Source organism: Polyodon spathula, chromosome 16, assembly GCF_017654505.1.
Source record: "Polyodon spathula isolate WHYD16114869_AA chromosome 16, ASM1765450v1, whole genome shotgun sequence".
NCBI classification, from domain to species: domain Eukaryota; kingdom Metazoa; phylum Chordata; class Actinopteri; order Acipenseriformes; family Polyodontidae; genus Polyodon; species Polyodon spathula.
In genome coordinates, this window is record NC_054549.1 from 32050449 (window position 1) to 32066182 (window position 15734).

At 34.5% G+C, this 15734-nt stretch overlaps 1 protein-coding gene across 1 annotated transcript in view; it reads right to left on the reverse strand.

The window, feature by feature from the left end:
• The window catches only part of LOC121328497 (chemokine-like protein TAFA-1), a 108508-nt gene that overhangs the window by 20390 nt on the left and 72384 nt on the right, over positions 1 to 15734 (reverse strand). The gene's annotated exons all lie outside the window — the stretch shown is intronic.

A 15734-nucleotide genomic window follows, 5' to 3' on the forward strand; every position in this document is an offset into this window, starting at 1 on the left:
AACTGTGGGTTTATAGACCAAATAACATTTTACCTGCAATTAATCAAATGTGGCCTTTTTGGAATAAATACTCATCTCCTATTTGTAGGAATAATTAAGCATTATGAATTGGCATTTAATCAGAAAGTTTAGTGTATAAATGCAAGCAGTGTTTAAAGTTATGGATTAACCCAAAACATATTTTAAGTGTCTGAGCATCTAGATTAAGTCTTTCAGCATTAATGTTTATGGTGTTGCTCTGTTAAGTCACCTAGTTTAAGTACCTACTGTACGCAGGTTTTATAAAATGTAATGCAAAACATACATTGAAATGCTACTGGAGGGACAGCGCAAATGATGCCTTCGCAAAATCACCCTTAAATGTTTATTTTTTCTGCCTGAAACAGCCAAACTTTCATTGCAGCTTCTTCACATGCCTGAAAGTGTGTGTACATTTACACAGCAACTTGAGCACAAGTTTAAACGTTACCTTGAGATCACACATATTTAATGTGTCTTGGGCTTTTCATGGTTTACATGAAAGAAAGACATTCTCGGAAAGAATGCCATGATTTTCAGAAAGTAACACTGAGTATAAATTTCCAGGTGTTGAAGGCACTATAACATTCTCTTTCCCTTTTGCTTTTTTAATGAATTCAGACATTTTTCTGTATTACTTAACAGGTAATTAATTTACATCCTCTCTCTAGTGCTATTTTTAAATAATCAGGTGCAAAACCATTTGGAAATGCATGCCTTAAAGTAATTTAGTGACATTCCATATAAATGAGATACTTATACACCTATCCAATCTACATTAAACCTGATGTTAACTGCTGCACAAATTCTAATCTTAGTTTGAGGCAGTATTGTAAATGCTAAATGAAGACACTTATATTATTTCCCAGCCACTCCATCCAACATGTTTTTACAGCCATTCAACTCTGGGTTAATTGCTTCCATTCTGTTATAAAGGAATGATTTGTTGTCTTGAAATGTAGAGATAGTGAATATTGTTCCTGTTTCACACACCCCGATTATCACTAATCTTGGACTATCCAGTGTTACTTTAGCTAAGGTAGTCTAAGATTAATGTTAATATTTTAGTTGGGTTTATTCACAAATAATATATATATATATATATATATATTAATATATATATATATATATATATATATATATATATACACACACACACACACACACACTTAAAACTGTGTACTGCACATCAGTATGCTGATGTAAACAGCTGTGTGAAAGTATGCTTTTTCTGAAATTTGTTCTTCTTAGTATTCTGAATGTATTGCTTTTTAGATGACTAAACAAACAGAACAGTAACTCCTCATTCTACATGCTGGAAAAATATTTCCCTGGACAGTGGTAAAATGTTATCAGTAAAGCAACATTAAAAAGCCAAACCGCAAACCTGATTTGTGTTAGACATTGTAAAAAACCATTAACTATAACTCAGGTAGCAGAACTTATAACTTCTGCCATTGGACCTGATGACAATTTAATAGTATTTGACTCTGCTGAGTTACACAGAGCATCCTGCAGCATTGAGGGTGGTTGTTTATCAAAATGATAAACCCGTTTTTATTTCCTCCTTGGATGCTTATAGGTTCTAGGGAAGTCTAAGGCCATGCAAAAGTCACTTAATCTGGCCACCAAGCAGACATTAAACTATTGTGAACCATCTGTGCCTGAAATTAGCTCAACTTAATGGACACTCCCATGGTTGGTCCTCTATAATGAACTGCTTCATGCATGAATGCATGGGCAAACAGACAGTTGGTTGTTGCATACCAGACACTTCGTAATCACAACAGCCTTTGATAGTAATTACAGTTTGCCTTTTAAGAGTACATCTATGGAATATACGTCTGTTGTTTGGAGCATACCCCTGGATGAAAATGAAACCTTGATTTGACTTCTGTATAGTAGCTGGTAGCTTTTCAATTACCCTGGGTTTAGACTTGGAAAGATGCTCAACAATACATATGCAATGAACTGTAACAGGACGTAAAGCATCATTGAAATGTATTCCTTCTGTGTTTCAGTTATATTTTCTGAAATATGACCACTTTGGTATGGAATTAATTTCTGATTCAGCTTCCAATATTTCACAGCAGTACACACCACAAAAGGATTTATAATAATGTTGTATATCATCTACGTCGTTACTTAAAGTTGCAATGCATCCCATCATATGTGTGTGTGTGTGTGTGTGTGTGTGTGTGTGTGTGTGTGTGTGTATATATATATATATATATATATATATATATATATATATATATATATATATATATATATATATATATATATATATATATATATATATATATATATATATATAATACCTTTAACTAGTACTGAGGCATGCTATGTCCAATACCATCCCCATATTTATTGTAAGGTTGTGTATAGCTGCAACATTGAGTCCCTGGTTAAGATGCTAGAAGCATAAGATTGACACCATCTGGGGCGAAAACGATGATCTTCCTTAATTTCTATTTAGTTTCCAAGTTAAAGCAAAGCCGTGTGACATTCATAAGATCCTAATGTATAGGAAGAGCAGCATGCTTATATATCTCAGTGACATGGTGTAAAGACAGCTTACCTCTGAATAAATTCAATTTCTAAATGATTAAAGCATAACCCTGAGATCTGAACATACATTGTATTGACTGCGGCATTAAACTAATAGCTACATTGAAATCAGCAGAAAAGTTCCCTTTCTCAACATATCGTGAAGATAGTTTCAGGAACTAATTCTTGCTGATGGTTAATACTTCTCAAGGGAGCACCTATAATCTTTGAGGCTACAATTATTTATATTTACCCTTTTCTGTTTAACTTAATGAGCATATTTACTCAAGGTGACATAAGCCCTGAGGAGGGAAATTGCAGAACTTCTCTGCTGTGTTCATGAATTACTTTTATTTGTGTGAATGTGTTGTGGCTGCTCAATGACAACATTATAACAGAGTGCTGAAGTTAGGTAATGCATTTGAATACATTATTTTAATAATGTGGATAAACACACATTCCAGAGTCTCTATATGCAAAAGACATGCATGACATGCTTTAGAATTCAAATAGCTACTTTGTTTCTGAGATTATGGAAATCTGTAATCTTACATGTGTCATTTTAATGTATTTTAGTGTCAAAAGTAAGCTGGGAGGGGAGGGTTCATAATCTAATGATGTAAGAGTATTTAAACAATACCGACTACTATTTAGATCATTATTTCAAGACTTACAAAACATCTGGACACATTTTATATATAAAATAAATATTACTGCAAACTGGAACCTTTAAATAAAACTGATTGCCTCTACTTGGCCAACTACAACAACTAATGATGAAACTATGATAAATCTATTGCGCTCCCCACACAATTTAACCTACAATAAATAACAATGGGCAGATAAACCCTGGATAAAGAGTTCTCTCAACACCTTGGCTAACTGCTGCTACATGATTAAAGATCACATCACAATAGCTGGTATTAAAAATGTACTGAAATCCATTTATTAGGTATTTATTGTTGGGAGAGGCCTAAGAATGAATGGTGTAGACCAGATGTATATGTCAGGACTGTGCCAGTGCCATTATCCATCACTAACCATAAACTTACAAGTGCTAAAAACAAACAAAACACTACTGTTAATATCACGAAACCCATTACAGAAAACATTGAGATATCCCTGTGCATTTTACTCTGAAGAAACCTAAGCAGAACCATTAGGCAGCCAGTAATACTAGCAATGTAAATGCAAAGGATTTTGATCATTGCACATTATACATTAGCGCACTTGGTACCATGGTACTGCAATGGCTTACCAATGTGCATTGACCACATTTTAGTACAAAAACATTACTTTGCCATTGATATTTTGTAGGAATTTATAAGGAAAGATATATTACAGGGCTGCATTTTCTAAAATGAATGGATACTTGTAGTGGCATTAACACTACACAGCATTTGAACCTGCATGTTTATTAAGGTACACATTGCAATTTCAACAGACAAAACAGAAGTGCAAAATAAATATAGAAATGTTATAGTGCTAGATTGCTCATCACTTACATGGAAAGTAATACCTGAAATGTAGATCCACAAAACTGTAGGAACTAGTATAGTTGAAAAGTGAGACTTTGAATAATGAAATCTAGTGACTGAAAAATAATATACAAACTGAACTGAACTAAATGGTTCTTTTTAGCCTTTTAAGGGACATAAAGGATTACTTTTCAGCAAGATAATGAACACACATTTAAAAGTAACTGATTTTAAGAAAGCACCAAATCAATGCTGTTCTGTAGTCATGTCTGGAGCCCAGACCTAAATCCAATTAAAAGTCTTTACCAAAGACGAGTAGTGCTGAAGAAATTAACCACTCAAGTGTGGATAACAATCCATCTAACTTTGTTAAAAAAAACCTGTTCTTTCAAAAGGCATTTTAGAAAAACAGTAGTGTTGCATGCTGAACAATAGTTCACTTTTCAATTTAACTTTGATCTTAGCACCCAGATCTGTTTAACACAGGGTTGTGTAGTTTGAGTGTATCTTCCTGTTCAGTTAAGAAAATGCATATATATGGGCAGTTGCTAGTGTTTGTGTAACGACAATGTATTTGCACATGTTTGGGTACTTACAATGTAATTACTATGTAACCACAGTGTTGTTAGAGACCATGCAAAGTGTTACCTGTTGCTTATTTTCCATTTTATTTATAAAGTAATCATCAAGGAAAAGCTGTTATAGAATCTTAACCCTATCTTGGTTTGGTAACTTTGAATCTAAGATGAGCAGAACTCAATCCAACTCTTGCACTCACCCACAAACCATCCTGCTGTCTAATATCACTAAAGCAGACACTATGGTCTAATAAAATACCTCTGGAAACATAATTACTTAAGACAAAAATTGCTCTTATAATTGAGTCTTATTGCTCAAATGTTGTCTTTAATTTTGTGCTATGCTGTATTTTCATCTGTGCAATGAAAAAATGAAGAACGCCTTGTCTAATTCTATTTGGATTGGACTAATTATAATATCTATAAAGTAACAAGTTGTTTACATCTTCTGAAATGTCTTCAGCTGCCTCTGGATATATGAGTTCATACCCTTTTTAAAACTGCATGAATTTAAACACCCTGTTTCATTTGACCGCCTGTTTTTTTTTTTTTTTTTATACATCTCGACACTGGCAGTGACTAATTTGATGTTATTCTCAAGTGCTGGTGCTATATGGTTGAAGTAACCAAACACTTCAAGCTGCAGTACCACCTTATACCACCAGTTTATAAACTCCTTCGTGTGCCTTGGGTTTATGATGCAATGTCATAATATTTGCAGAATGGAAATCCGTAGTGTAACACACACCATTTTCTCTGTCTGATCCTTGTTTTTGTTATCCTTCCATATTCTAGGTAACGTTGTTGCTAGGTAATTCTCTCCCATTGGCTCTAGCATATACCAGACAGCACAAGAGTTTAAGGTGCTTTGTTGGGATGATGATTATTAAGCAATTAATTTAAAGTCAAATTGTATCTATTTTTTTTAAGAAAGCCAGTGTTTTGTGTTTTTTTTTTTTTTTTTCTCTAGCACATCAATGTTACATTTTTGTACTCATAAAGAGATTCGGTGCATGGTACAGTAAAGAAGAGAGACAGTGAAGAAAAACGAGAGTCAGATGGTTAAGACGTCACATTTAGTAATGTAAATACTGTCAAAAAATATAAAAATATCCACAGTTAAAATTAACGAAGAGTCAGTTTCAATGGCTGATATAAACTAAAATGAGTGAAATAAAACTCAATATTTGACAACTGGATCCGACTGAAGTTACATTAGATAGATTTTCAAGTCAGAGTCAAGTTTACATAATGACAGTCTGCAAATAAGATAAGTGATGTCACGTGATAGCAATGCAATGACATGTATCAATTGAAGCTGACACAAGTTAGTGAATATTATATAGCTGTGATAAAAGTGTTTGTGTTTTATTTTAGTACATCATGCCTGATGGCATTGTTTTCTAGGTGTGGAAAACTTAATTTGGACCAGCTTTCAAAGCTGTTTGTGGGTAGGATAGATTCTGGTACTTAAAGCTGGTTCAGGATCTGAGCGGATAGCAGGTGAATCTACAGTAAGTACCTCAAAGTGGGGAATTTAATGTATTATTCTCTAGTATGGTAGTTTTTTGATTGGAATTTATACAAAGCAGATGAGTGATTGTGTGCAAATCTGACTTCAAATTGACAGTTTACAGACATTCACAGCAAAGAAATTCAGAAAAAAAAAAAAAAAAATTATGTGAAAGTAAGAACCAAGAAAGCATGGACTAATTAGATTGAGACAGGTCTAGACAAATGGGAACATTGAAAAATGTGTGCCTAATATAAATGTAACATCAGACAACGGTCGAACCACAATTCAATCCCATGACTTCCCACTTGCTTAGCTCTGGATTAATATAAGGATTGGAGTACAAGACTGAAAACCCAACTGAATTCAAGCTATTTATAATTTTTTTTTTTTTTTTTTTTATTTGGAATAGCCAATTATTTTTCTTATTTTTTCCCCAATTTAGTAAGACCAATTATTGTTCATTTCAACCCGACTCACAGCTGCCACCCTTGTGCTGACTCGAGAGGGACGAAGACGGACACACGCGTCCTCTCAAACGTGTGCCATCAGACGTCTTCTTCTTTCCTTTCTGCAGGTCCGCCATGTAGGCACCTCAGAGCTACAGCGCCGGAGGACCATGCAGCTCTGGGCAACTTACAGGCAGGCTCCTGGGGTCGCTGGTGCGTGGTGAGCCGAGGACACCCTGGCCGACCTAAGCCCTCTCCCCCCCCCCGGGTGGTGCTCAGCTAATTGTACGCCGCCCCCTGAGAATTCCCGTCCATGGTCGGCAGTAGAATAGCCTGAAACCGGCACCCTCCAGACTATAGGGTGCATCTTGCACTCCACGCGGAGTGCCTTTACCGGATGTGTCACTCGGGACCCCCTATATTTGTAATTTTTGATGATGTAGACTATAGTTTCACATTTTTGTGTAGATTTGTCTTGTTTATTTTTTCATATAACCACAATAATATGCTCCTTGTATTTTAATTGCATTTGATTTATGAGGTACGAGCAAGTGGATGCTATTATTTTCATTTCCTCAAGGAAAGTTGGGATTAAGGATCAACTGACCAATAACTATGTGATGCAGTATAATCTATCCATACAAAATAAATATATATATTCCCTATTTCAATTCCAGTTGAAAGGTATTTGAGCACATTGTGCATAATGAAATTCTCCCTTTGAATCGTTTGAAGTTACAAAAATTCTGTGGATGAAATGCCCTCAGCAGATATTGTAGAGGACAGATTGGATCATTGTGAAACTAGCCTCTTAACTCAAAGGGATCTCATTGACAGATATGTGCCTTGGGTTCAATGGCAGTAATGAAAAATATTATCAGATCTTATCAGATCACAAGCAGGTGGGACTCTTCAGATATCTACGATGGAAAAATTGTGAATAGAGCACAATATGAGTACCCTTTCGAATTCATATTGTGTTCTGAAATGTTGTTGCTTCCTCACTAAATTTAGCTTTATTTTATATGTATGTGTCACAGAGACGGCTGTAGTGGGTGATGTCAGACCAGAACCAGGAACCAACAGAAAATAAACAGAAAGGTGGAGTTTGGTGAAGCTGAGCGATTGCTTTCGCACAACATTTAATAATGAGCAAACAGAAAATAAAAGGTTGTAAAGACAAACAAAAACACAGGACACAGCACTTTCGCCAAAATAAAGAGAAAAACTAAACGGACTACACAGACAAACACGGTGAGCTGATATTTTAACTATTACTACGATTAATCCCTCCAATCCCATTCTCCACTCACCGAACACACAACCCCGAGTGGGTGAACATGTTGCTTTTATGCAGCTGTACCGAGACTCGATTGCTAATCAATCATTCAATTGGAGTCTCGGTACAACTGCACGTGAATTAATAAAGTGCAATTCTCTGTGCTCACATATTATTACATTTTATCTGCACGTGAAGTGCAGTGCAATCCTCGTGCCTAAATACAAACATACATTTTAAACAACTCGTGTTCCACAGACCCATTTATGTCCCGTGTACCAATGACTATACACCAACATTAACACACAACACGTAACATAAAACACAGAAATACACAGGGGCGGATCAACATTGCCACAGTATGTCATTGAAATGCTGTATGCTATTTATTGAGTTCAGTTGCATGTTATTGGACAATACACTGGACAATATAACACTTAGGGGCTGATGTAAGGCTAGGCATAGTGCAAACAATTGTGGCTGCAAAATCCAGATTGCTGGCGGCCAGGAAATTATTTTGCACTGCAGTCTATGTAAACTTAAGAGCAATGCAAAGTACTCAACTCACACAAATAAATAGCTGCAATCACGATACTGAGGGTCGCAATGTGCATCGGGCTATTTAGCGGCCGCACTTACAACCCAGAGGTGATGTGTTTTTATAGTATTCTCCATACTATAAATATAGGTCACAATGTCCTACTTCCTCATGATACTGACACCTGACTAATTGAGCTCTGGAAGGTGATTATTTGGAACTGCATATTCAAATTTGCTGAACCTGCTTGATTTTTGATTTGTATACACATCCTTAAAATATGTTGGTCCTGTTATTAACAGCAAGGTGCACCGTTGGAAAAAAGTTCCAATACCGAATTATTCATATATGACATTCATTGTCCCCTTTTTTTTGTAGAAGCACATCTATTAATCACACTTACTTAGGCAAATGTGGATCTTTAAGTTAGTTAATGTGTAATTACAGTGTAGTTACAAATATTACTGGTAACAGGTGCTGGTACAATTAGATGAACAACACGTGACCAGTGACACCATGTGACCGGGTGACGTCGGTAAGGAGACTCAGAGACCAGAATGCAGCAGTTCAAGCGCTCATGTGCTTTTATTTACATTGTACAAAACAACACTACAAAACAACAAAACAAACACAGTCCAGCGTACCGTTGCTTCACCATCACAATTCTAAACTAGCACCCGTGTTCACCCTTTTTAGTCACCTGTGGCTGGAGCCAAATTAATAATTTAATCATGTATTCAATTTTTGTCTCAGTTTACTGATTTGAAGTGCAGACAAACCACTTACTTCTGAGCTGAGGAACAGCAGCAGGACTGTGCCACTCCAAAAATAAATACGCGGTTGTTTCTGGAACCACAGCCTTCATAAGGTTTTTGTTATTAATATCTGACGCTGTAAAATGTATTTCTACAGCAACACTGACCCTTTCAAGCTAAACTGAGAGAATTATATTTTACAAAAAGCCAGGTACTGTACATATATAGCAGAAACAACTGCAGGGATTCTTAGCGTTTCCCTCAGTATTAAACTGCAGGCCCCAAACTCTTTACCAGAATAAAAGCAAATAAACCAGCATCTGTGTTATTTCCCACAACAGCCATCAATCTATCATTTCTAAAATGAATTTCAGCAACAAAGAGTACAACAAAAACGGGTCTCGGGTCCTTTTGAAGTATTAGCTGTCACCAACATGCCGTGCAATGAGCATTGGGCCTTCTCTGTACTACACATACACAATTAAAACAAGCATTGAAAATATTACTGTGGCTCCACTTTAACAGATATTATAAATGTGTTTGACTAAGTGAATGAAGGCAACAATTTGAGTTTAGTTAAAATACATTATTAGTTTCAGCAAATACTTGCAAAGTCTTGTTAATTGAATTGTTTTAGTGTTCATTACAGCAGAAATGAAATGGTAGGAATTTTAATAATATTACATGAGCAGTTCTAAATTCTTCTTTTAAAGATTAAAAACCACATGGCAAGAAAAATGAACAATGTATAATAATAATAATAATAATAATAATAATAATAATAATAATAATAATAATAATAATAAATAATAATGTCACACATGACTTATTTGTAATTGTATTTATAGAGTTTGTTTTTAACCAGTGCTTGGTCATTCCAGAATGTTATGTGATTTAAAAAATGAAAATACATGTCAGGGTTTTATCAAATTAAAGTAGACCCGGTTCTTTACACAATTGCATTATTCAGTACAATGTCACTGACACTGTTCAAGGCTTTGTCATTATTTTAATAGCATGGCTTGCTGAGCCTGCTATAAATAAATAATAATAATTGTCAGTTGCTAATGTTTTTTTTTTTTTGTAATTGCAGTGCATTTGTACAGATGTTGGTGTACTTGCAATGTAGTTACTATGTAACCACAGTGTTAAAGGCCATACAAAGTGTAATCTGTTTGCTTTGTGTTCTGTGATATACAAAGCAGGAAAAAGCAGAAGGGTTCATGACTATTTGAGGTGTAAAAATGGGCATACAACAGCAGTTATACAACACTGTGATGATAAATCCTCCAGTCTAGTTTACCCCAGTGTAAAATGTAATTTATTAATGGATGACAATAATTGGTTTTGACTTGAATAAGCACCCCTTCTAGCTGAGTGCATTTTCTAATCAGTAAATTGATTCCTTTGATTTTGGCTGGTTTAATTTTTGGGGTTTTTTGTAAGTAAACAGAGCACAGAAGGGATGTTTGCAAACTGCATAAGTATAAACAAACTACATACTATATAAGTGAACCATATGGCTTTTACTTAGTCACACTTTACTGTTGCATTTCACACGTCCAAGGTCAAGTGCACACTAGCTGTTGGAGAGTTAAGACTGTGTCACAATGACAACACACTAACATGATGTAACTTATGTTTTCATCATCCAGAAGTATCTCTTCTCAGTACACAGTTACAATCCTCTCATTAACTTGTCTATTGCTGCCATTTAGGATAAAGATGGTTTAAGAGAAAGTAGAACAAAAAGAAATAAACAGGGACAGTATCATTCATTACTGCCAGGGTTGGACTGAATCTGACAAAACTAGTATTAGCAGCATCTTAGTTTTAATATTTTAAAAGCTATGCAAAAAAGTCACATCTTTGTATAAGTCACTTCCTCTTTTCGTCATTGTAAAATCTGTTTATTCAAAATGTGCATCAGTTTTCATTTCATATTTTCTTGCAAGTGAAAGTGAAATATTTTTATATATATATATATATATATATATATATATATATATATATATATATATATATATATATATATATATATATATATATGTATAGTTGGTTTCATTTTAAAATAAAATACAAATAAAAGCTCCCTCATTATACTTAAAAACTGCCAAGGGAGTTGACATTTCCACCAGACTTTACAATATTACTTGGTTATGGACGCTTGTCTTTTTCATTAGTGCATTTTGTAAATCACATCCATCTCATTATAGATTGATTTATTAATCAGTGTAAGATTGATTAGGAGCTAAAAAAAAAAAATATTTAAAATAACATTGTAATATCTGGGGATAACAGGGTACAGCTGATGGTCATAATTAACAGCAATCAAGGCTTAATTATCTTGTATATGAAATACACCTGGAAAAGCAGGAAAAGTGTTAATTCCTTTGTCTGCTGTGTTGTGTAATTAGTGTATTCTGGATTCTAGTTTGTAGATTTTGTCAAGTATTCCTCACTTTTTCCAAGATAAGGTGATTGCACAGCCTTAATCCTCCTTCTTGTGACTGGTACTATTTTAATTGTTTTAAAATATTATTTTATTCTGTATTTTTGTAGGGAGAGTTCCAGCATATTTTGTGTACAGGACGGCCGTTTCTCTGAACGCCCAGAGGTAATTGTTTGTAATGTTCTTTTCTTTTAATGATTCTGTAACCAAACGCCTGATTTTTTTAAATTGTCTTTAGCGCTTTGGTTGTGTTTATTTTGTGTTTGTATCATTGTAGGACGTCAGCCAGCCACTGCTTTCATGTTTACTTTCTTCTGGGTTATCCCTGGTTTTACCTGTGTCATGCATTATTTAAAGGTCTCAATCATTTTATGTTGAGTCATCTTTTTGTGTATTAAAATAGTAGTGCTTTGAGATTTCTTAGGGGGAGCTTGGTAACCTGGGCTGCTGCATTGGGGACAGGTCTGAATCTCTCTTTCATTGCTCTGCTTCCCTGGACTCATGTTGGCTCCAGCCACGCATGTGGGTTGGTTCTTTTTAGTAGTGTTTTGAATATTGTTTCTTTTTATTCCTTTGTATTGTTTCACTATCTTGTTGCTTATTCTTTATGCACAGTTGTATATCTTTTGTTTATGCACTGAATGTATTACGAGCACTTGGCCCTGTTTAGTTTAGTATTGTGAGCACTATTTCACTGGGTGATATTCCTGATTGGATCTGGTCTGATCAGAGACTAGTTCACCTTGTAAACTTTCATTGAGGGGGCTTGTATTGGGAAAGCACATGTTGTTTTATATTCCATACCTCTTTTAATGCATATTATTAAAAATGCATTGAATAATGTATTTGTTTATAAACCCATTCTAAAGCACCACAATTGGATTGGTTTTTAATCCATATAGCATGCCATAGTTTGACAATTATCTAATCTATAATAACCAAAAAAAAAAATGCATCTTCTCCCACTCTGGCCATTTCTTATTTAGTTTATCACATGATTTGTTAGGTGTGTTTTGAACATTAGAGAAGTGCAAATCCTGAACACAATCCTGTGTATACAACACTATTTTAATTATTCTCACATAATGCAAGGTCAAGTTCCTTCAGCAGTAATTACAGCTATATATATACACACACACACACACACTCCTGTGCTTTACCTCAACCTACCATGCTCAAAAAATATGGAATCATTAAAAGACAAATTGATTTTTAATGAAAATAGCTAAAAACTATTATATGAAATCTGAGGCTATTTGAAACAAGTATGTAAAATTAAGTTTACTGATGTGCCAGAATTTATGGGCCACTGCATAACTAAAATAATTTAAATAGTTCTAATTTAAGAGTTCTACTTTTATGCTAATATTTCTATATTTGAGGGTGAAATTATGTATTGTGTGATGATTTCCGAACACTCTATTGTATCCCCTGATAAAGCAAATAAATTAAAGAACGCAAATCTGATCCAGGTCTGGCAAATGAACATTGACGTAGCTAATGATGTTTTGGTTCACTGGTTTTGTTTTGATGGACACTACATTATGTGATAAATTTTATTATCGCCTCACTTTGTAATTAATTTGTTACAACCATGTTTTATCAACATCCTGTTGGATTTAAATGTAAAATTAATTAGAAATAAAACATCTGTTGCATCCATGTAAATCCAGTTATTGTACGGTGTTTGAAGAGTTGAAACAGCGCAGACAGATGGCTTTTTGAAATTGCCACAGTGGAAACTGTTTATTGTTGATATTCTTAGAACAAGATTTTTTTTTTTATCCAATAACCTATAGTATTATAATATTTTGTTTATGCTTTTACTTGGGTTTTGATAACTGATATGTCTCAACCTAGGTAACACTATCTCTCCTTTCCTTACAATGGGGAAGGTTAGGCTTTTTATCATGTATATATTTTCTAACATGTCTCAGAAATACAATTAATCATCCTCTGTCATGCGTTTATAATATAACATGCTCTCCTGAGCCACTTGCTTTCATTCTTCCATTCATTCATATTCCTGTGTCCTTCTTCTCTGATCTGTTCAAAAAGACCTCAGGTGAATTTTGAAAGACTACTCCAAAAAGGCTAGATTTTGGTAAACTCATTTACAGCCATATTATCAGCTCAAAACACAATTTCTGCCTCTGCTACTTACTGGCAGAAATAAGACATTACCATGCTGGGCATGACTGCATATTGACAAATTGCATTTTGAAAGTATTGTAAATAATAAAACAGTCAGCTGATAGTTATTTCTCCTGAGTGTAAGCAGCTGGTAAATGCGATTTGCATATTGTGCATCCAGCTGTTTCAACAAGGACTGTTTGTTGTAGTTCATTATAATTATTTGATTAGTCAGATTTCTACTTAAGTTTATAAGCAAATTACTTCTAAATCTGAAGTCCTCCAAAGAGAATGTAACCTTAAATTAGGATGACCTAAATTATTTGGGTTTTCTTATTTTACATTATGGATTAAGTAAAACAACTTTAGATAGGTCACATGGTACAGATAGTATTTAGCAGCCATACAATAGATAAATGTGTACCCCAGAGCTGTGGGAAAGCTTTAATTAAGCTGCAGTGTTAAAGAACTCTAGCAGACAATTGGGACCTTTCTTTTTCAAATGGTTTCAAATTTGATTGAAAACTAAAAGCAAATGGAATTTAATTGTTTTTTACAGCTGTGGATTATTCATGGTTTCAAGCCTTTTTGAGTGGATGCTAGCAGTCCCATTTTGCATTTTCTTTCATTTGATCAGTAAGGGTGTGTTTTAATTGTAGAAATATGGCTGACGTATTGAGCTTTTCCTCAGCTGAAGCACTTTACAAAATAAAATGCTTACGCTTTGACTTAATTGTTTATTTGACTGTAATTTTATATTGACATGCCCACCAATCGCTAGTCTAAAGGACTCCCTAATAAGATAGAGTTGAAGGATATAGAGAGCTTGAGAGAAGATTTTCTATTGACAGTCGAGTGGTGTCAGATTGAACTGCTTTAAGCTTATTTTATCGATGATTAAAAATATAAAAAAGGTGTGAGGTCTATTTTAGTATTGCCCAGTGTCTCATGACAAAAAACACAACTCGTGATAATGATGACATACCGTAATTTATATGAAAAATGCAGTTTTCTGAATGCATTACCAGAGATGGTGCATGCAAAGAAAACAGACGAGCGTGTCACACAGTACTGCAGTAGACTGGTGCAATTATAACACTTGGATGTATTGATTTTGGCAGTTATTGGCTACTGTAACTTATCTGTAAATCTAAAGAACAATACAATGATTAAACAAGCATGATGGAAGTAAAGGCACAGCTGAATCTTGGCTCTAGAATATCCTTGGTGAAGTGCCTCAGACTCGTCCATTCTGTTGTCGTGGCGATACATTTGTCCACACTTCTCTGTTTCGAGTCATCACAACTGTACCGGTACGAAACATGCTTATGTCTGGGTTTTGTATCAATACAGTTATACCCGTATGATGCCGGTAACAACTCCAGTGTGAACAGACAGTTACAATACTGTTTTGCAACAACACCAGTATAAAAATGTAAGTGTGAACAGGGCAAAATAATCTAATTCGACGCAATATAAAATTCAACTATATATGCACCTCCATAAACACTAATATATTACTTTTGAGGACCGAGAAAAACAATCCTGTAATAGTGGAACTGTCCTCTTTTTGTGAACTGTATATTTTCAGAGACAAAACGGAGTTCAGTATTAGTATTGTGTTACATTTCTCATCTGTTGCGAAGCAGAACTACAAAATGAAAAATGAGTTGAATGAGAGCTAAAAGCAAATGGCTGATGCTGCAACAGTTTACAAAACAGAACACTGACAATTTAAATTAAAAAAAAAAAAAAAAGTTAAGTACCTGCTTTGTTTTTTTGGGTATTTTAAAACATTACTGATTGATATTATATGTACATTATTTATGCACATAACTGATATTGTTTATGGAGGAACATTTGAATCGGATCCCTGATTTGTGTTCCAGTTAAGAATGTCCGTTATAAATCGTATGTTTTAAAAACAGTTAAGTATAATTACATTTCAAGTGTGCTGACTGCAAATGGATTGTGTGGTCACGTTTCTAAAC